A 19098-nucleotide genomic window follows, 5' to 3' on the forward strand; every position below is an offset into this window, starting at 1 on the left:
TATGTGCGTGCTGTATAGTCTTTGCTTTAACCAGATATGTAGCCGATGCCTACTACACTATATTAGTATTAATTTCACGTAATATTTACAGGTAACATTGTATACATAGTGCATAACCTAATTACATATCTTCACATGTACCTAATCCCCTCTGCACAATGCAATCATAAACATAACATTCTATTTAACATCTACTGTTAGCAATGTTAACAAGCAATGTAATGTACCACATTGCCTGTAACATTTACCCTATATGCATGTCATGTGCATATTGTTTAACATATCCCTCAATTGGAAGTTGAGCTAGGGATAGATATCTGTGTTACACAGATGGCCCTTGAGATAAGGTGCGTTTCAGGCCTTTTTACGCACAGAAATCTTGTAAATACGGCCCTTTTCATTCTTCCTTGCATACCACTTACCCATGCCATTTATGGCAGCATCCTCAAATCTTGGCGCTCACTGGGGACAACCTGGCTAGCAGCAGCTTGCAAACCCACTCTTTACTTTAGCAATCAAAAGAAGCAACTGGGAGAAGTCCTGGCCTGTTCCTTTTAAACACTCTCCTCCGTTAATGATTCTATCAAGATAATACTTTGAGTAATGTAAAAGGGAATCTGTGTTTTGTTCACTTTGTTCAACTGCTTGCATTTTGTAGGTTACAGTGTAATCAAAGCATCTTGAATCATGAACATGCTTGTCACTTTGCTTTATGGCATATGTAGCATTGTTTAAAATGAAAATGGTCTTAAACGAGGGCTGAATTTCTGCTTAATTTTCCTCAGTCTTAATCCGCTTTAATAGAGGCAGCGCCATTGCAGCAGTACGGGCTTTTCATACTTTCTTTTCATCACAGAACCACATCAATTGCATTTAATTTCGTGGCAAGTAGTTGTTTGGCTTTTGCAAGAAGGAAAAACTTTTGGTGTTCTATATGAAGATGTGATTTTTTTTGTCTTAAGATTGCATGGGTTTGCACGAAGGGGCACTAGACAGTTTGTTCTATTAGAGAGCAACAAATAGCTAGGCGTGTGGTCTGAACTCCCTTTCTGACTACACACCCACCGCAAGCAGGTATAATGGATACAGGTAGAAGCAGTGCTGAATATATTTTCAGTGACAGACTGTACCGGTACCTCTCAAGAGGACTGCTATATATTCAGACTATACGCATGTCATGGCACAATGCCAAATATTCACAGCAGGGCTGATTGCATCATGCCCACATTTCTTAGCAGTCCTTGTTTTGGGACAGTACCTGAATTTAACAGTGCTGCTGTTAAGAAAGCACAAACATGTGTTGGCATGTTCTGCAGAGAGCTAAAGTGCTGAACAAGAACAGTGTCTGAGCTCTTCCCACCAACCTCTGACAGTGAGATAAGATGGCACTGCTGTCATATTTCAAGCCCTTCCTACTCTGTCTTGCCCTTTCCAAAACGTCAGCGTCTCCCATGTCCTATTACTGAGTGCCACTGCCAAAAATCTAGCACATTTCAAAGCCTCATTATGAATCTCCTGACTCATGTGGGATAGTCCAAACAGGCTTAGAGCTTTTGACAAGCCATTCATGTCAGGCAAGCCTCACATGAAACTGCCAGTGCCCTAACCCTATGTGCTTTTCAGTGTCAACAGCTTGTTGGGAATGGCAGCTCAGTGAGTCAATTACCCTGCTGCAGAGATTGTGTACCCTGTTAGTTGAAATCCTGTTGATTGTTAAGTTAATCCTGTTCAGAGGTGTGCATTTAAGATGCAGGTAACATTTAATTGCAACAGAGTTGACAACTTTCGACTCATCATAGGGGCTAATAAATGTTCAGTGACTCAGAACACAAATCATCAGGGCTGCTATACTACACACAGCTCATATGGGCTCTTGTACTATGGCATACAGTGTTGGTAAAGCATTTGCATTCAAGCAAGTGCTGCATCTGACCATACAAACCTCTAACTCTATAATTCCCAACTTAAAAGCCAAAAGAAGGTTTGCACACATCTACACAGTAGCACCCAATGGTAAAGCTGCACTAGATTTTCCAATAGAAAAAACATTTTCAGCTTTTTTGGATATTTATTGGTGCTATGTTAAAAGAAACAGAAAAACAGGAGACTCAGAACCTAAGCAATACAGGACAACACGTGTGTGCCCGGAGTGGTGCCGGGGACTGTGGGTGTTGAAGGGACAGAACATACAGACAACAATCCAAAACAGGAATTATAGCAACAAGAATGAGCTACATTATAGGGCAACAAAGAAAGTGAAGAGGGAAGCAGTTAATAGGACAAACATAATAGGAGCGAGGGATAGAAGCAGATCAAAAGAGACATTTAGAGACAGTAAAATCCCAGATCAACAGAAGGTGGGGAGAGATGGAAATAAGTCTAGAGAAGGTCAGGCCAATAACATAGGAGTGCAAGAAAGTTAATGAAAAGGAGTACCAACCACAACCGAGAAAATGAACAGATATAGCCAGAGTAATACCTGAGGGAGGAAGGGGAGTTATATCAACCGATAAAGCGAGATATAGGAGGGAATCAGCAACAATAGAATGCAGAGATGAGAGAGGTAGAGGGATAGAGAAATAGACCGCAAAACGTGGCATCACAACACTTGAGAGGCAGAGCATCAGAAAGTGAGAGACGGGAAACAGAGTAGCAAAGGGGACATGGAGCAAAAACATGGAGTGGCTGTCAAGCAGGTAGTGCCAGGCAGCAATAGTAGGCCCGAAAGGCAGAGAAGTGATGCTGGTAGAGTGGGGGACTCGATTTATGAATCACCCGATGCAACTAGCTGGCATCTGTAGTAGCCCTTGACAGAGTTTGTGCCCAAGTATCATGAAGATGAAGCTGGGTAGTATGCATCTACAAAGTTCTTGTGTGGGGAATTTTTACTTTCTTGAAATTGGATTTACTCTCACTCCAAAATCATATCTGGTGCACAGGATCCAGTTGGTACATCTACTGCAATACCATACACTGTAGTTAGCCTACAGAGCTTGCTCTGCTCTAGGATTACATTATATATTACAACCTCTGAGAGAGAGCTTGCCAAACTGCTTTGTGAGCCTTTTTTATCATATGTGTGTCCATTCATGCAGCTAACCTTTTACATTTGATATACATTAATACAGGGCTTGCAAAGACGTCCTGCCCGTGCGCAGTCGGGTTGAATTTATGGCAAGCGCAGAGGATGTTTCAAACTTGTATGTAATATTTACTTGCAGCAAATGCCAAATAAAAACAGTCACTGTGCATGGCTGGCCTCTAGGTGGCAGCAGTGTCAACCATAAAGTGGGTTTGTGGTGAAAGACGACATTTTACAGAAAGTCAGTTCTTTTTTCTCTACCGTTGCTATGTGTCGAGTGCATTTCCTTTAGGTCAAGTAGGCAAACTAAGTTACTTGACCTGGAGGTCTAGCGAAATTTTAAAGAACTTGAAAGGCTTGACTCATCTCACTTATGTTTTACTTAAGCGATACACAATCCTGTATTGATGCTAATTTTAGGTCTTGAGTACAAATAACTTCTGGTGACATTAAAAATATGACTATATTTTATTTGCATCACGCTCGTATACAGGTTTTTTCATAGCGTGACCAGGCAAAGGAAAGGGGAGCAGGCCAGTAGACCAGTCCGAGCCTATCGGCTCATCCATAATGGCGAGGGGGTGCCCATCCAGTGGCCCCCTCACCCACTATGGAGGAGCTAAGGAGCCAGCCCAATCAAACAATGAGCACTCCCTCAGCTGCTTTTGCTCCTGGGCTGGCTGAACTGTCAGACAGAGCAGCCTGGAACAGGGCGTTTCAGCACCTACATGCAAGCCAATGCAGAATTTTCATTTATTTTATTGAATCATGTGTATGGATGCGTGAATGCTTGTGTTTTGTGTGAGTGTATGGTGATGGACGCTCATGTGAATGATATAGAGTGATTGCTGTATGAATGTGTGTGTTAGTTTGTTTTGGTCCGTTGAGCTGATTTTGGCAAGTGGTGGATAGAGGGAGGTTGGGGGGTGGGGGGAGGGTTGTACAACAAAGGCACTTTAAAAATGCCTTTGTTTCACAATCCCCCTACCCACCTGGCAAAATCAGCTCTCCTTCTGAGGCGCTGTGGAGCCCAGAGGACAGGATGGTATTTTGTTACTGGATTTCTATCATAGATTTCCAGTCAAAATAACATGCTTTCCCCCTTGGCACCCCAGAGCCTTGCATACACACATAACCATGTTGATTGTGTTAGGCCTAGTGGGGCCCAGGGGACAGGGATGGTATATTTTAGCTGGACATCATAGATGTCCAGTAAAACATGTCATGCCTTCCCCCTGGGCCCCCCCAGCAGCAATTGCAAACTGTTTGGATATTTACCCATTTTTTTTTTTTAAAGAATGCTCTACAATGCAACATTTGAACCCATTATTTTATAAATAAATTCAGGGGGGGAAACCCCACCGAGCCCTCCTTGATTGGTTGGGACCGCCGCACTGCGCTCGGTCGCTATGGCATTTTTGGGGGAAATAGTTATGCCCCTCCACTTAAAAAATTCACCAGCCACCACTGGCTCTCGGACTGTGTTGGGAACGGGATGGGGGAGCCCAGGGATTGTGATAGAAACAGGATGGGCAGGAACCATAGGATAGTGGTGGGAGCAGGGTGGGGAGAGCCCAGGGTGTGTGATGGTCTGGGGAGAGCCCAGGGACTGGGTAGGAGTGAGATGTTATGTTATTTTGCATTTATATAACGCCTTATATACCATTGGTATGGTCTGAAGGCGCTGGTAGGTTGAACGCCCTTGGGAACCGAAGTTCGAGTCAGTAGAGAGAGTCTAAAAGGTGCGTGTGTGCACCAGGTATGTGTGCAGCTGGTGCGGAATTCAAGTGGTAGCGGCTTCTTAGCGGTAGGTGTGGTGGTTGAGAGATTAGGAGTATGTGTTCGCTCTGGCCGGCTTTATCCAGAATGAGTGTGGCTGCGTTACGCCTGAGGAGAACGCCTGGCTGGGGGGTGTAAAAACCAGCAATGTTTACATAGAGTGATGTGGAGTGAGCGGGAGAATGTAGATATGAGAACAGTTATACCGAATTGTGTCATAGTATCTCTGTGTTCTAGTTGAGTGGTGGTGTAAGGGAGAGAGTAAGCGTGGGGTGTGGTATGATGTATGTTTTTCAAATGTTCCCTTCATTCCAAGGCATAATATGTATGTCACGCAGTTCCGTGCGGGTAGGTTCGTTCTATGCATTTTGTTCGCTCTACAAACCCATCTGCTCCATGCGTTCATCGGCTCTACATACTCATCAGTTCTGTACACTCATCCGCTCCACTCGTTCGTTACACACACTCGTCCGTTCCACACACTCGTCAGCTCCTCAGACCCTCGTCCGCTCCAGACCCTCGTTCAGTCGACAACGCTCATCCAGTCCACCCACTCATCGGCACAACATACTACTAGTCGGCTTGACAATAGTACTCGTCTGCTCCATATGTCCATCCATTCCACACACTTATCTACTCTATGCATTTGTCCGCTCTATGCAATCATCTGTTACGCACATTCATCCGAACCACACATTTACCCGCTTCACACACTTGTCTGCTCCACATACTCATCCGCTCCTTACACTCATCCACACTACACATTCACTTTTTCGCTCTCGACACTCATCCGCTCTACACACAGGGAGACCAGCTACTGTGATGGGAGCAGGTGGGGGAGCCAAGGGACTAAACTGGGAGTAGGGTGCAGTGACAGTGCGCAATACATGCTGTCCATTTGGCATTTTATTGGGGGCCCGGCCTGCCCAAATTTTGTTCAGGGGGGCCCAGGCTAAACATTTTTGAAGACCACTGGCCTAGTGGATTTACAATGTGCTGCAACTTATTTGATTGGCATGCCCGTCAGAGTCTCATATACAAAACAATCCAGTGTGCTCGTGTATGGACATCACATTTCGCAGCTATCTCTATTAAAAAAAAAAAAAAACACCAACACAGAGGGGCAGGGCAGAGGGTGTCCCAAGCAATTTATTGTTTGCTCAGGGGGGCCTTGGCATAAACGTTTGAAGACCACTGGCCTAGAAGGATTTGATCCACAACTCTCATCTAAATACTTTCATCATTGACAGCAGCCTGTCATTCCAGAAACACATAGCCAAGAAGTCACAAATAGGCTGGCTCAGAATATCTACCCTCCGAAAAATCAAACCCTTCATCCCACCACAGGACATCCAGACTGTAGTGCAGGCCTTGGTGGTCTCGCACATCGATGGGGGAAATGCTCTCCTGGCAAGCACCTGGCTGCTCACTTGGCTCCCCTAAAAGCAGTCCACCACGCTGTGGCACGTCTTATTACAGTAGCACAGACATTTGACTGAATTACCCCCATCCTACACAAACTACATTGGCTTCCACTCCAAGCCAGGATATTGGTCAAGACTGCATGCATCATCTATAAAAACAGTCACGAGTAGCACACCTGGCGGCTAAGCTCCACTTATCTGGTGGCACACGCTCCTCATGGAACAAATCGACCAACCGACTGGAATCTCAACTCGTCCTCGCAGTACTGGGCTGTTAAAAAAACAGCAGCCCAAATTCTGCCCACTCCTCACTTACTCAAGTCAGAGACTATTTCCACAAGCACTCATTTTCCATTCTTCTCCTTAACAAAGATTCTGGTCCACAGACATGGCTTTGTTACGAGTCCTGATGACCATTGAGTGTGAAATACAGGTAGGCACACAAACTGTCTAACCCACTGGCATATTAAATGAAATTACAAAACCATGAATCGGATCAATAAGATTTACTTTTGCTAACTGGACTAACACCTGTGCAATTGACCTAAAACACTATCTTCAACAACAGCGTGGCATAGACTGTTATGATGTCCTCTGCCCAAATATGGGAGCTATCAGGAGGCTGGTTGAATGGGCCTGGTACCACTCCAACCTAGAGGATACTGGCCACAGAGAGGGTGTAAGGGGGAATCACAAGACCACCCTCACTGGCTCCACGTTGAAAGGCAGGGGAAATGTCCAGCAAAAACCTTGTCCTTATTGAACCTAGATTGACAAGAAAGACCTTGCGAGGGCTAATGCAATCAAAAGCCAGACCTAAAACCACCAGCAAGGAAATTAAAGATTTATTTTAAAGGGATACATATCTAACTCGCACTCTGCCAAGTTACAGCTAGAAGTTCAGCACAGGTCAAAGCAAAGTCATATACGCAAATGCAGGAGCTCAGTGGATACCATGTTTCAGATGCACATCTTTCCGAACAGAGAAAAGGGGCGGGAAACGAGGTTACTGAAGCACTGTTCCTCAGCAAATGTTTTATATACCATGTTTCCATTTGCTCACTCAAGAGAATTTTCAACCCTCCCCCTCCCAGAACCCTTCCCCCAAACCCCTTCCCTACCCTACACTACGATATGGGCTACTTTATTGCATTACAAGATTTACAGGGTCCACCACAGGCGCAACCCTCATGATGGCTGTACTATATTGGGCTACGTTGTGCAGTTAGGAGTACTTGGTTGGGATTCCCTATAGTGCCCCCTAATGAACCACTACCCATTCTCATCATGGAGGTTACTTCATCTTGCGGCGGTGTGTCCAGAATATACAACTGGCTGCAGACATGTGGCAACAAACCCATAGCTAAACTCTGCAAAACATGGACTAGAGATTTGGGTACAGACATCACAGACGAGACCTGGGAGGCTATGTGTTTACAGACTCGCACTGTGTCGTTTAACTCCAGATTTCGTCTAATAAAGTTCATACTCCTACACAGATTTCACTACACTCCCACTAGACTGCATCTCTTCTCACTCCACCCTATGTCCAAGATGCCACTCTGAAGAGGCGGGGTACCTTCATATGCTATGGAACTTCCCTAGGCTGGGGGATTTCTGGGTGGGAGTTTGCGACACTATGTCCACGATGCTGGACTGTACTATTGAACCTGACCCTATGGTCTGTTTATTCATCAATTCAGGTCCCTCCATCGATGCTTTCATAGACTGGCTAGCCTCTGTATGCTGCTCGCTGTCCAGTATATACTATTGCTGTGGTTGAAACCTGCTAGCCCGTGTGACGCACTGGCTGCGGACTGTGACATGGGCCTCTGATCAGGAAGAGCTTTGGTCCTCAATGCAGCCATGCTGTAGGCCAATCGACATCTGGCCTCCTTTCTGCCACTGCTTGTGGTCACTGAACGGAAATATACTGTCATTGATTTATTCTCAGTACCAATTGGAAATATTACAGTTTGTGTTATGGTCGCTGTCCGCACCCCCTTTTGTTATACTCCTGTAATGCTCACCTGGTATCTTCGGGGACGTCACTCGCCTGTTCTGACCTCTTGCGACCTCAAACCCTTCCCTGGAGGCTATTCGACTGGAGACTGGGCCTGAAACACAGGATTGGTAGAGTTTAACTCCCTATTGTCTGTGTGCTTGAACCCCTTCTTCCCCGAGGTCCAACCCTTCCCTTTGATCCACAGCTCACCTTGTTTTCTTGGATAGTGTGCTCTCCGTCCTACTTTCAGTGCAGGGGCGCGTTGATTGATGCAGGCTTGTTGCTGCCTAGTTACTTCACTGGCAAGAGTCCGACAGGTAAGTAAAATGAGTCTTTTGAACAGTTCTCTAACTTCGTTCCTTTCCTTCCTTAGATGATGGCTGGCGTCCGGGGATGGCGGCGTGCTGCTGAGATGAGTAGCGCTGAAGGTGAGGGAGAGCGCGATGCGCGATGCACCCCTTTCGTATTTGTATTGAACCAAGTTATTTTTCTGTGTCTTTTAGGTGCTGCAACGTTCTCAGTGTGGATGCCGGTTATGAAGAACAAATGTGGTGGGTAAGCGCGGTATGCGGCGCCTCTAGATGTTTCCACGCCAACCTGGAGAGTCTTTTCCCTCTTGCAAATGGATGAAAAGTTCCGGAGACAGCGTTCCTCCAGAGCGGCTGGGATTCAGGTAAGCGTTTGAAGCTCGTACAGTATTTAAAAATAAGCGAAGATTTGCAGAATGCTTACTAATGCCTTTTTTCTGTTCTTTTCCCATTTCCTTAGGAAGCGGCATGCTGGGATGGGAATGACACCGCCGAAGATGCCCGCAGAACAGAAGGAGCGATGAATGATGGGAAGAAGCACCGCAAGGTAAGGCTGTTCCTAACTGTGTTCTTGTTCTGGCAGGAGCTGAGCGCAGAAGAAAGATGCACGCCTACTGGAGACCGATCCGAACACGGTGAGTGTCACGCTGCAGGTGCAGAAAACGCAAAGCATGTTTCCCAGCCTGGTGTGGCTTAAATAGGTATCTCAGGTGTCTCTGGATATCTCAGGTGGCTGTGGGCTGAACCACACCCAAAAGACTAGACCGCACATGCAGTTCTGGGAACCGAAATATGTGGGGGCATCCATCTTGTCCCCATCAATGCGCTACAAGTCCAATCCCCAATGTTATCCTATGGGAGTGAGTGAGTCTGGTGCCACAAGCGCCAAGTCTGACTCCAAGTGGGTCTTTGGAGGGATGGAGAGGCCCTTGAGGGCCATGTAGGTGATCGTGGCCTGGCTCCAGTCTGACATCTTGGAGGGCTGGGGACATGACAGGCAGGAATCATGACAACTCCTGGCCGCAATTTCAAAGACACTGATGGGGAACTATCACACTAATTAACGCCGTCGCTATTAATTCTTATTCTAATGTCAAGCACACAATAAATAACATTGTTTAACTCATTATCTTGCTACTCCTGGGTCAATAGAATTGTAACGCGTTTTCACTCTTTCTTGCTCGTCTATTTTAGCCATCACTCTTTTTTGCAACTATGTACAGAGCTTTATGAATTAAAAAAAAAGAATGCCTCTGCTGTACTTGTTCCAAATGTGGGAAGATTTGAAGTAGGTGTATAGGCGTAGATTTACTCATCATGGTTCAGTCCAGATGTTTGGGACTGTACCTCGCTTCCATCAACCCTAGCTATCAAAGTAAGAGGTCAATGATCATAGGAATTGTACCCAAAATCATCTGGAGAACCACATAAGGAAAAAAGCATGGTCTAAGTTGTAAAAGGAAAACATGGAAGACTAACAAAAACAATGGCTTAAAGCAGGGATATGTGCTGGTCCAGATCCTGCATAGACCGCATTTGCATGACGTATTGGCCTTTGGCCAAATAGTCATTGCTTTTTTGTGACGATAAAGGAGACCAAAATAAGTGTCTTCGATATATATGGATGATACTGTTAATAAAGATTAAACAGGAACGGAGCTACAACAGCTAGAAAAACCAGATGAATATTGACAATCTAATGTTCTAATCATTAGTAAGGTAAAAATTGTTGTCCTTCGGCAATAGATAAGGAATGCATTAAATATAGAACAATACAGACTTTTGGCATGTGTTCTTATTGGAAGCAAGGCATAAAATAAGCAGTGTCGAAATAGCAATTTCCTAAGCAATTCTGTAGTTCTGCTAATTAAATTGACACTTGTATAGCACATCTAGCTATTTAATTACCCTGCTCAATGAAAACACAGCTCAGCCTGTATTCCCCTCTTGCCCTCAGGGCTTTCCCCAACATTTGGTCTTTGTTTGCTGCAAGTTCAAAGTGGCTAACGGAGACAGTGAAGCAGTAACCATCTGTTCCACTCTTAAAGTGCCTAAGGCCTGTGTGGGAGTGCTAGGCAAGTAAAGTTATTTTGCAAATAATTGCAAGCCAGAAGAAATTGGGATGATACTTTTACTAAGCAAACTATATCCTGTTGGCAAAGACCAGTAATTATTTACTTTTTTTAAACGACAATCCTGCTATTCTGTTACGAAAAATGTAAGGTGATACATAAATCTTAATTACAGTATTGCTACTGTAAAACATGGCATTGGCTCCAGACGGGGCTCTGAGCGCTAAAAGCAAGAAATATTGCTTCCATGGGTGTGCAGGGCTGGAATGCTGTGCTTGGATTTACCTGGCTCAGGCTTGAGGTCCTTCAGTGGCTGTGCCCTCCCCCAAAAGTGGTATTGAAAGCTATGTTGAAAACAGTTGATATCAGTGACAGGCAAGGGCCATCTTGTCCAGCTGAAGTTGACATTTACCCTGCCTGCCGCAACACCATACTATGTATTTAGTCCCCAGATATGACTTTCCTTCAATATTGTGAACTTTTTGCAATTCATGAAACTTCCGAACTTCTCTTAAACAGTACATTATGGGGCAACCATACAGTATATGGGACAATGCCCATTCAACTAACTTGTACATCTTACAGCCACTACTCTCACTAATCTCTTACTTCAGCGGTACACAAGAATGCTATATTGTTGCTAATTCCATGTGGTGGGTAGAACTAACTTCTGGTGACACTGCTAATCAAATAAGTATGTTTGCTAACAAGAACATTTTAATTAGCACACTTTGCTAATCCATTTTTTTAATGTAATGTGTGCCTTGAGAGGGCAGTGGTGGACAGAATTCATATTTTATTTCATAGTTTCATAGAAACAAAACGCTGGGCGCTGCTCGGCACCAGAGCGAGGCTTGGATGCCTCCGTCGCTAAGCAATGGTTCCCAACATTACCAGCTCACTTCCGCCAGCAGGTGGAAAGCCGGCGGCCAACGAAGGCCAAATAAGGCCCTGTTAGCGCATGAATGCGCTCACGTTGTACTTTTATTGCGTTACCCCCAACATCTGCAACAACCATCGCTGCCCTCTCATTTCAGAACCATTGGTACGACAGCATGACTGCTGCCTCGCTCTTAAGGTAACCATGCAATTTCAATATGTCTATTCTTATTGAACAGTGTTTGACACTCAAATCCTTTTTCACCCCAATGGGCACCACTGTTCTCTACTGTCAATCTATTCTCTGCTGCCTTCCAAGGCTCACTATGTAGTTAATTTGCCCACCTTGCTCGTATTGTATTTGCCCACTGTTGATTCCTGCCTACCTTGCTCGAATTGTATTTGCCCACTGTTGATTCCTGCCCACCTTGCTCGAATTGTATTTAACCACTGTTGATTCCTGCCCACCTTGCTCAAACTTGCATTTGCCCATTGCTGATACTCATCACCCTAGGGCCTACATGGTCATTACTACCACCTACTGTGTTTGACTCACACACACACAATGAGGACCTTAGACACCAGCAAGCTCATCACCTCCAACTCTCTTAAGACTCTGCTCACTCTCCTAATCACACTCTCAAGTCTCTCCCCTTACACTGCACTCTCCGCTATGCAAATAGCTCTGCAGAACACCATTTCTGCCTTTCAAACACCTACTGCCATGCACACTTCGAATACATCTCAACATCGTCACCACTCCCACACAACGAAATCCTCTGCACGACCATGCCTCGTCACAATGTGCAGACTGAACAGACTCAGAGCTCGCACTCTTCCTCTGGAATACAGCCTTGGTCCCACTCCCACAGCACACAGAAATAATAGACTAGGCTCCCGCTCCATCCAGAAGTACACCCCCGTCATCGAACACTAGCACACACAAACAGTCACACACACCAATCACATCAGGCCCCACCCTGCTATTACACATGCCAAACCAGACTCAGCCTCCACCACCACCATCACAATTACCAAAAACACACCTACACCTCACATCAAATGTGCCCTCCTAAATGTACGCTCCCTCTCAGGTCATGCACTTGAAATTCACAACCTTATAAACAATAACATTGACCTACTCGCCATCACAGAAACTTTGTTACATGAAGCCTCCGGCCCCGCCGTCACCCTCCCACCAAGCTTTACCATTCGCAGACAAGATAGACCAGCCCGAGTGGGAGGCGTAGTAGCTCTCATCTTCAAAGAGAGCCTATCAGTCACCCTTCGACTAGTAACTCAGACTTTCTGTCTGCCAAGCTTGCACTGTCCTTCAACAGCACCACCAACATTCATGTACTATACCCCAGGTCTCCCTTTAGACTTTCAGGGACACCTCTTCCACATACTAAGCAATAACATCAAAAGCTCCACCAAGACCCTTCTACTAGGACACTTTAACCTAGGACTCAATGAATACACACTAAAGATAAATCTGCTGATACCCTCACTAAGGAACTCACTGACCTAGGATTCACTCAAAAAGTATTGAGTCCCATGCACTGCAAAGGCTGCACCTTAGATTGGGTGGCAGTCCATAACTGCCTCACCACTATCACTTCCAATACAGCCATGCCATGGACCGATCACAACTGTATGTAATTCACTATACCCATCTCCAAAAGCCACAAAACCCTCACACCTGCAGCTCAAGTGAGAAGCTCTAAGAAGCTCAATGAGGATAACCTTCGCCCATACCTTAATATCCCTGAACTAGGCCCCGCCCCTCCGACATCTACAAGGATATTCTCACCAAAGCCATTAACGAAATAGCACCACGCAAAAAAGAAAAGAAATCATTACACTCCAATTCTTGATTCACTGAAGAACTACAGTCACTGCGCTCCTGTTAAAGAGAGGCAAAGAAAAGTGGCAATCCAAGCGACAGTGCCAAAAACAATTTCAACTTAATCTCCAACCAATACAAAGCAGCCATCACCATAGCCAAAGCAAACTAATTTAATACACGCATCTCCAATGCTAAATCACACTCAAAGGAAATATTCACTATTTTTAATTAGCTCATCTCCCCACCTAACGCACCAGATAAAATAATCAAAGATGAAGCCTGGTGTGCTAGTATTCAATCTGCCATGCTAAACAAAATAAATCTCCTCCAAAAGAAAATCCAGGATCACTGCAAAGCCCTACCTCATCATATTGTGATTAAACGAACCAACTCTCGACCCTCTACAACCAAATAACTACAACCCAATAACCACTGCGCCCTTCCTCCTTAGGTTATTGGACAAAGCTGCCCATTGCCAGATCCAACACTTCCTGGAAACCCACTCTATCCTCGGGACTAGGCAATCTTGTTTCTGAAAAGGACATGGCACTGAAGCAGCCCTGGTGGATCTGAAGAACCAGATCACCCAAATCATGGACAAGTCCTTTTGTTACTTTTAGACCTCTCGGCCGCCTTCGACTTGGTTGACCACAAGACTCTCACATCTCACCTTACACACTCAGCTAACTTCTCCAAAGAAGCAGCTCTTTGGGTCACCTCCTTCCTGGAAGGAAGAGCAATGAAGGTATTCTCCAACATAGCAAATGCTACACCCACCACCATCCACTGCGGAGTCCCACAAGGATCCTGCACAGCACCCACGACTTTTTCACGATCGACAAGCTTGACTCACTTGGTATCGCGTACACGAATTACGCTGACGATACACAGGTACTCTTAACCCTCTCTGACTCATACCACAAAGACGCTGAGGTGCTTCATACAATTTATTCTACCATCTAGGCCTGGATGGCGGTCCACGGCCTATGTCTCAATGGGGGTAAGACAGAAATAATCATATTAGGTCAAAAGAATACCGTAGCCAAACTTGGTAAACTGTACACCAACTTTACCATTGATACCTCCATCATCCCTGTGTCCACAGCTGTCAAGACACTGGGAGTCTACCTTGACTCCACTCTATCCATGACTAGACAGGTTAGTGCGATCACATCCTCATTGCGCACACCAGCAAACTCATTAACGCCATAAAACCATACTTATCCAAACCTAATTGTCTATCAATAGCTAGAGCAACCATTGGAGCCAAACTAGACTATTGCAATGCTTTAATGGCAGGCACATCTGAAAAAAATCTAAAAAGACTACAAGTCACGCAGAACAATGCTCTTCGTGCAGCCTTAAGCATCCCAAAAAGGGAGCACATCTCCCAGGCCAGACAATCAGCTCAATGGCTCCCGATCAAAGAGCGAATCACACTCAAAATCCTAACGCTCACACACAAATGCCTCACTCTCTCTGCAACATCATACCTATCAGAGACAATCACTAAATCCTCCTCCACACGACCCACCAGGACACAATACTCTAACCAACTCCACATCCCACAAATCAATAGAGCCAAAGCTGGCGGCTTAGGTTTCCCATACATTGCTGCCAAATCGTGGAACGCACTACGCACGGACATCAAAGCAGAAAACTCGCTCCTTGCCTTTCGAAGAAAAACATCACTCTTTGCCCTGTAAAATACAACTTGTTTTTAAATTTGTCTAACAGTAACCTTTCTGTAAATTGCAAATGTTCATTTATACGTAATTAAGCCATGTATAAAACAAGCGCCACGATGCCCCTGGGGTGTTGCGCGCTTTACAAATCCGAATAAATAGTTTGATGGAATGTATGCATATATGTCTGTTTGGTAGGATACTAGAAGGTAAGAGCAAAAAGTACCAAAAGAATATCATGCAGCTTGTTATTAGCAAAGAGGATGACTAAGCTAGTGTGGAAAGGTTTGAGGTGACCCCTTCAACATCGGGTGGCGGATATTAAGAGGTGGGGATTGGCGAAGATGGATACTGCAGATTAGTGCTGAACTGCAACCAGAAGAGGGCATTGTTCTGGGTCAATAAACATTCTTACCACTTTTCTGGATTTGAAACCAATGTGAAGAAAGATGTCCGCTTTGAAGAGTTGAGGATTTGGACATAATAACCTTACGGGTAAATAGTTGTTTATATGTCAGTGGATGTGCAATCTATCCCCTTTACATCTACAGTGCAGGACTGTATAGAGGTTCAGGCTGCTTTTGAAGCCAAAATCACCAATGCAAGGGATAACCTATCTAGTGTTTTAGACACAGTTCCATCGAGTAGAATTCCCCTGGTTCCTATAGTTAGAATGCAGGACTCGCTTAACTTTATGCTGTCGCCAATTTCCAGCATGGACATGGAGAGCTTGTTGTCCACTATAAGACCTACTCATTCCCTGAAAATATCTTTCTGCCAAAGGTACTTCGGGATCATAGGGAATTGTTTGCCCCCTTCCTTCACCGCATGGCAAATTCCTCTTTTCGGGATAATCAGGTTCCCATATCTATCAAGGCAGTGACGGTCACTCCCCTGCTTAAAAAGCCAGGAAGCGACACCCAAAGATCCAGGTAATTTTAGACCCATCATCAACAGTAATTTTCTTTTAAAAATACTTGACAGGACCGGATCAATTTCAAAGTAGGCACCCTTATTCATTGCTGCCTTTCTGGGACGGCCCGGTTATACCTCAAGGCCTTAATCTATCGTTACTCTCCGACTAGATTGCTGCACTCCTCTAATCTTGCACTGATTTGTTGTCCAGGCTTCAAAACATACCCGGGGTCTTGGGCGATCTTTCCCAGTTCATGCAGCACATTTTTGGAATGCCCTTCAAATAATCAAAGAGAATGTGAGAGCTTTCCACAGGGCACTAAAACCCTTTTTTTTCAGTAAAACACCCAAACTAGTTATTTGGCCCAGCTAGCCTCTCTGGAACAGTCCTGTCCCATATTTTTGGTCACGCTTGTATCTGTGCGCCCCGATGCCTGCAGGTTAGAAATACATAAATAAATAGAAAAATAAAATAAATATGTTGAGGGGTGGGTGGGCAATACAGCACAGTGTTGATGGCAACTACTGGCTTTGCAAAGAGATATTTTGTAGGTGTTGCAGGTTCTATCTTGTGCTACTGGATGATATTTTGTCTTATTCTGAAATTAGCTCAAATTCAATTAAAAAAATAAATATATATATATTTTTTTAATGTTTTTTTTAAATCCCCCCATTTGAGAAAATCAGAGACTTCAAAACCTGCTATCGAAGCATTTACATGTCCCTGGGTATAAACTATGCGGGTGGTATCAGGAACAGCATAGGGTACCAGTCAGGACATAAGGGGTCATTAGAAGTTTCCTGCCGATAATTCTGGCGGGATACCGGGAAACAGACCTACTGGTATCAGTGCCAGATATCCCAGTATTACATTCCATGGAGTCCCCTAGGCCTCCATTGGAGGGGTTGTAGGTATTTCTGGCACCGATAATACCACTGCTGGAAATACGGCTGTTTCTAGTCAGTGAACCGCCACCAGCAAGCTTGTAAACTGGCGGTGCAGGATCAATGGATGTAATGGAGTTACCGCCACATTTTTACTGCATCGCCAAACGTGTAATGACCCCCATAGACCTGTAGCTGCAAGAGGGATGGATGGGGTGTTCCAGGGCAAGAAATACAGCCCTCATGAAAATCACTATCAGGCATGTTAATGTTAAAGGACATTTGTACTGTGCACTATCACCACCGGAGTGGTCCCCTGGCAGCTCTGAAAAAAAGAGGGGAGGTTGAGTTAGTGGGAGGAAGCAGGAAAAGTGCAAGGGAGCAGTGATGTGCTGTTGGCAGCCTCAGCCCGGTGGGTCTGTTGGCTGGGCCTGGGGTGTTTGCGGCAGGGAGTAGTTGTGTACTGTTGTGCAAGACTATGTGTGTTTTGTTGTTGCAATGTAGTGAAGTTTGTGCGGCTTGTTGTGCTGTAGGTTTTGGTTGTGTTTGGTTTAGGAGGTGTATGCAGAAAGGGAAAAGTTAGTAGGGTTGGTTAGTTTGTGTCTCTATCCTAAGTTGGGGCGCTCGGGTTGTGTAGTCTCCCCTGATGCGGTTCTGTCCTGATCTCGGTCTGACTGGCATACAAGGTTCATTACTCCTCTGGACCCCGCCTCTAACATGCTCTCTCATAGCTCCCCTTATCCTCCCTTCATATTCCTGTGGCCAGTGCACCTGCCAATGACAACCTCTCAGGTAGTGTGGTGATTGCTAATATCGCGACAATTCCACACCACTGTGTTGCCTGGTGGTAACTAAGGGGCGGGTGAAAGTGTTGGTCGAATTGTCTGGGTTAGTTGACTCAGTTTCCGTGCGTGCCCCTTGTGTTCCAGTCTATTTGGTGTCATCCGTCCTGGCGCCGTGGGAGACACCCTCTCGGGTCGGAGATGCCCTTGTCCTTTCCGGTTTAGTCATCCTTTTTCCGGTTTTGCTTTGCAGATTTAGTCTGTGGTGTTGAAGAGCCAGGTTTTTAGTGATTTCCTGAATTTTAGGTGATACGGCATAGGATAAAGGAGGCACAACTATGCTGAATGTGTGGTTGATAGAGAACAGTTTTGTGGAACTGAGCAGAGAACTCCTTTGGTGTCTATGTCAGGAGCTGTAAGAATAAGTGGCACAAAAGGGGGACAGGGTCGGAGGTGCAGCACTGCTAGAGGAGAGTGTCCTTAAACTTTACAGTGCAGTGTAAGTCACAGGTAGATGGCAAAAAAGCAGGATTTCCGTAGTCACCAATTCAAACCACTGTACATCTGGAAAAGTGAAGGTGCCACAGTAAGCCACAGGGATTTTAACTCCCAGAACATAATTTAAACAAGAGTTAGCTTCCCTGTGGCTTATTGTAGTGCTTCTACGCTGCAGCACTGACAGTGGGCACCTGCTCCTAATGAAATTTAGCAGCAGGGGTCAATGCGCACGCCGCAGGGATTGGAATGAAGAGTGCTGACTGCCGGGGATAATGAAAGCAGGGCCCCGCCGTGAAGGGACAATAAGCACAACAATAAGCAGACAAAAACCCCAATACAATCTAACGTTCTGATCATTAGCGACCTGGAAAAATCATACGTGACTTCGGTGAAAAAGAAGCCTAGAGTCGTTTATAACAAGCGGACCTGGCAACGAGTCGTTGGTCAAACACTGCCACGCCCCCTTTACACCAATTGCATCCCACTGTCCCCTAAACGCCTTTTCCTCCCCCGCCCCTTCCCACCACCTACCGCATCCTCCTCCTGGCCCCGGTACCTCAGTGCACACCGGAAGCGGAAGCATCAACAGCCCGGAAGTCCCGCCTCTCAGCGCTACCGTCGCTAGGTTACAGAACCGCTCGAAATGCCCTAACGAATGACTTGCCTTGCCATACGTTTGGCCCGCCCGAAATGCTTTGATTGGTTAGTGTTGTTGCCCAGATACGCAGACACCGCCATGTACCGTCCTGTGGTGCAGCGGACTGACCGTACTCACGTGACTTCCCTGAGCTCTCGAGGCTCTAATTATAATCGTGGGTAACCTAGGAGACGACGGAGGGGGAGCTTGATTTGTTGGTTTGAGGAGTGGGTGAAGATGCCGGAAACTTGGCTGTGAGGGTGAGAATAGGTGATTGGCAGACAGGGCTGAAGATTTC

General features: G+C 45.5%; 1 protein-coding gene across 1 annotated transcript in view; it reads right to left on the reverse strand.

The window, feature by feature from the left end:
• DNAJC16 (DnaJ heat shock protein family (Hsp40) member C16) overlaps window positions 1-18781 on the reverse strand; it is a 1127735-nt gene extending 1108954 nt beyond the window's left edge. Inside the window, exon 1 of the mRNA XM_069610457.1 lies at window positions 18695-18781. The gene's annotated coding sequence lies outside the window, so the exon portion shown is untranslated. The remainder of the gene's footprint in view (window positions 1-18694) is intronic.
• Window positions 18782-19098: the final 317 nt, after the last annotated feature.

The sequence above is a fragment of the Ambystoma mexicanum genome, chromosome 8, assembly GCF_040938575.1.
Source record: "Ambystoma mexicanum isolate Mex_15411 chromosome 8, UKY_AmexF1_1, whole genome shotgun sequence".
NCBI lineage: Eukaryota > Metazoa > Chordata > Amphibia > Caudata > Ambystomatidae > Ambystoma > Ambystoma mexicanum.